Here is a 4,439-nt window from a genome sequence, read left to right on the forward strand (position 1 = left end):
TTAATAATTTGGAGCAGTTCCTGTTAGGTCTGAAGGTAGATTGCCCAAGGGTTGGGTCGCGTCATATTCCTGTTCTGCTTTATGCAGATGACGCGGTACTGATCGCACGCACACCGAGGAGCCTACAAACCCTGATTGACGGATTTGTTAGGTTCATGAGTGCCTTGGACCTTTCTGTAAATCTGAGTAAATCCTATGTGCTCCTGGCGGGGAAAAAAACAACTCTAAATTTACATACAAAATAGGGAGCCACATTGTGGAAGAGGTTAAAACGTTTCCCTACCTTGGTGTAACATTTGATGGTGCCCTGCGGTTTGATACCTTGGTGGAGGAACGTTGTGGTAAAATGATAGCATCTAATGGGGCAATTGCTAGCTATGGCAGGAGGCTAGGAAGATGGTCCCCGGAACAGGTGCTAAAGCTGTATAGCTCTGTATCATGCTCCAAGGTAATCTATGGGGCAGAAGTATGGGGCTTTGTCAATACCACTAGCATTCAACGAGAAGAAAATAAATATCTGAAATCACTCTTGAGGGTACCTCAAAGTACTGCTGGTTTGATTGCCCATAGGGAACTAGGGAGACCATATATAGAAGATCAGATAAAATTGAGGCCTATTATCGCTTGGATAAAAATTTGGGTCAATCCTGATGCGACACTTAGTAGAGAAATTTTATTGGACTGCCTAAAGAGGGACAAGTGTATGTGCATCCCCTGGCTCCTTTATGTGAAGAATACCCTAGAGGAGCTAGGTTTTGGGAACCTCTTTACTCACCCTGAAACTATTGTAGCCCAGAATAAACTGCATGTAGGGAGAATTTTCCTAGAGCGGAAAAACCTACGCAGAGATGAGGCTGAAGGGTGTAAAAAGACAGTGAGGGCCCATCACCTAGTGAAGAGCGTGGTAGGTATGGAGCCATACTTGTTCCTCATGTATAATGCACAGGATAGGTTCCTGATGTGCCGCTTCAGATTGAACCTACTCCCATTTATGTTGGCATCACCAGCGGGGTTTGCTACATCAATAGAACAGAAGGGGCCCTGCGGCTGCGACAACAGGTCTCCGCAGGACTCCCTTCACTTCGTTTTACTCTGCCCCTTTTACTCAATGCCTAGACGCAGATACCTTGTAAATATTTTGAAACAAGTTAACTTGGTTCACGCTAGGGAGGCACTAGTATTCTTACAGAAAGCTGAAGAACCCTTAATACTGTGTAGCATTATGAACTTTATTAAGGTAGCACTTCGTTTAAGGATTACTAGAGGAGAAGACTGAAATGTTTTATTCTAACTTTTAAGTGTTAATTATGGCTATATTGTTGTATTTATGGTTTGTAAATTCACTGTACAAAGAACCCTGAAACGTTTAATGACTTTTTACTGTGTAAATATGAATGTGCTTTTATGGTGTTTTTTAATCACCGAATAAAGTTTCTTTGACTTGACTTGACTTGAGTACCATAATTTGTGTTGCTAAAGAAGACCATGGCTTTGGTGGGGGCCAACCAATTGCGTAATTCCCCACTGGTCATCCTCCTCCATAAGTGCTCCCTCCATAGTCAGGGTTAGCGGCTCATACTGACAGTTAAAATCTCCCCCCAACAAGATCCTAGCACCCAGGGGTATTCTGGGCAGAAATAGAGAAAGCTCATCCCAAGTGGGTGAGGGCTTTGTTATGCCCGTCGGTCTGGAGTATACGTTTATCAACGCGAGTTGAGTATGGTTCGGCCATTCCAACAGCACGCACTGAACATCCAGTGAATTAGTTTGGAGGGCCTAGCCTTGCATCCCAGACGAGAAGCCACCCATATACAAAGACCCCCCGAGGGCCGTCCCTTCCCCTCCCATTTGGCTGGGATTGAAAAGGTTACATACCCTGAACGCCATATATCCTTCTGGGCCCATGTCTCCTGATACAGGCATATGTCCTGTTCGTCAATAAAGGACCCTCACTCAGGGGAATCTAACTTACCCTGAAGCCCCGCCAAATTCCATGAAAGAATGGACAGACAGGATGTGTGCTCTCCGGGGGATGTAGCAGGGGAATCAATTATGGTGGCCACAGTAGTGTCCGCCAACTCGGCAAGGGGTTTGGTAGATTGGAATTCCGCACCGGTCACTCCCTCGCCGGTGGCATTTGTTTGGACACCCATACCCTGTTGAGACTGTAAACTTCAGTCACAGTCATCCATACCTGAGAACACATCAAACCTGTTTGCTGACTCCAGGGGTGTTAAAGGTCTCAGGTGATCCATTCTACTATTCATATTTCTTTTAGGCCTAGGAGGTACCATATTCCACCCGAAGGGGTAAGCAGCGGGTAAAAGGTGTGGAGCTTGTAACGGATATCTGGTATTATAAGGTAATAAGGGGATAATCTGATTGGGTGCCTGGCCACCAGTGTAGGTGGGGGGGAACACTAGGGATATGCGGTAAAAATAAGTCAAGGGGCGAGGGACGATGGAATTGGTGCCACTACCTAGGGGCCAGTTTAACATATATAATTGACCGCTCGTGGGTCTCTAAAATTTACAACAACCAGGTCTGCCTCATTGTCCTTAGCCCTACTGCCCAGCCAGGGGAGGCGCAGGACATGCACAATGTCACCAATAATGTTTTGTGTAAGTGGTCTAAATTGGCTGAGCCAGTGCATAATTTTATTTTTCAACTGGTAAATCCCTTCCCTCTTATTATCTGGCAATCTAGGGACCCCTGCAGGTACAATCACTTAGGGGAGAGCTTCAGGGGGTAATTCTACTTGGGGCATTTGCGAGAAGGTGACCTGGTATTTCTAGTGGTACCCCGTGTAGTCTCCCGTGTGTTTCCTGCAGAAACTTTTCCATCTCTCCTCGTAGCTACACTTACTGGATTTGGGGTTAAGTTATTACCCTGCTTAGCGGGTGGAGCCCTCTGTTGCTTGGGGTGTGTTGGATCAAAGGATTGGACAGAAGCTTTAGGAAGAATGGGAGTGCCTGCTGTAACCAAGGCTGGGGGCGGGACATCCCCACTCACCAGTACCTTGGATGATCCCACATAATTGCTGATTGCAGATTCAATGACCTCAAGCCTATTCTCTACCCTCTTCAGCCTCTCTATGATAGGTAAGACGAAAGACCTTATTAGTTGTTCCATATTATCCAGTGAGACGGCAAGAGGTGCATCCTTTGTGGAGGGGTCAACAGGAGTGTCAGATTGAACCGTGTTATTCACTGCCTGTAAAACTGGTACCAATGGTGAAGGAGGTGCCGGGTTTGGCAAGTTGACTAATGCAGGCGTTGGGGCCGAGAAAGATTTGGTAGTATCCCTTGAGGGTTTGCCAAAGTCGGTATGACTGATCTTAGGCTTTTGTGGAACGCCCCCCTTCCGTCTTCTTTTGGCAGGTGGTGGGCCGTGTACCTTAACAGGCACTGTTTTTTTAAATTTATTTTGAGCAGGTTTAACTCGGACCGAAGTCCGGGGAGTCGGGTCAGGATCTATTAAAATTGGACTGGAGAGAGGAGTGTCAGTTATAGGCTGAACTGTGGGAACTAGAGGTGTTGGAGTACATTTGCGTAACAAAAGAGGGAAACTTTCCAGGGATAGGGGATCTTCATTACTACCAGTGAGTCCTACAATGGGGGATGGAGCGGGGGATCTGTAGAAGACCTGTTCTTCATGCATTCAACAGAGCGACAACGCTCTGCCCGGCGCTCTGCCATTGACTTTTCCCTGTCTGGGTCAGTGGGAGCCATTGTAAAATAATTATCAAGTGTTCCATTATTATTAGCCCCAGTCTTCTCGAGAAATGATTTGTCAGGACTTTGCGCCATTGCGGGCGGGTGCACCAAGAGTTAATATCCGTAGAAGCGGTGAAAGAGAGTAGGCCCTGCCCGGCCTCACTCGATCTCTAAGGGCCTAAGAGGGCCCGCCCTTTGCCCGGGCTTATCCCGGGATGCTCCGGCGCGCTCCCGCGCTGCGGAAGTAGACACCACTATTATAGGATAAGTATGACGCGCAGGGGGCGGGGCTGTCAGGGAGAGCGGGCCAGGTGATGTAGATTGGCCAGGCAGGGACTCCTGGGAAATGGAGTCCCTGTGGAAACGCTTGCAACCCTGCACAGATGCCCCAACACTCCTCAGGCTACTTCCCCTGCGAAGCGGGTCCGGCGAGCAGTAGAACAGAGAACAGAACAACAGCCCAGAAGAAGGTGTCCAGAAGCAAGGGTCCGTGAAGCACAACGTCCAGCCAGCAGAGGGTCCCACAGATGGAAGGCAGGGAGTCTTTTTTACACGATCTGTACGCAGGGGGCAGGGCTGGCAGGGAGAGCGGGCCAGGTGATGTAGATTGGCCAGGCAGGGACTCCTGGGAAATGGAGTCCCTGCGGAAACACTCGCAGCCCTGCACAGATGCCCAAACACTCCTCAGGCTACACAGCTGCTGCACAACTTCCCCGGCGAATT

This window comes from Lissotriton vulgaris, chromosome 10 (genome assembly GCF_964263255.1).
Source record: "Lissotriton vulgaris chromosome 10, aLisVul1.2, whole genome shotgun sequence".
Taxonomy (NCBI): domain Eukaryota; kingdom Metazoa; phylum Chordata; class Amphibia; order Caudata; family Salamandridae; genus Lissotriton; species Lissotriton vulgaris.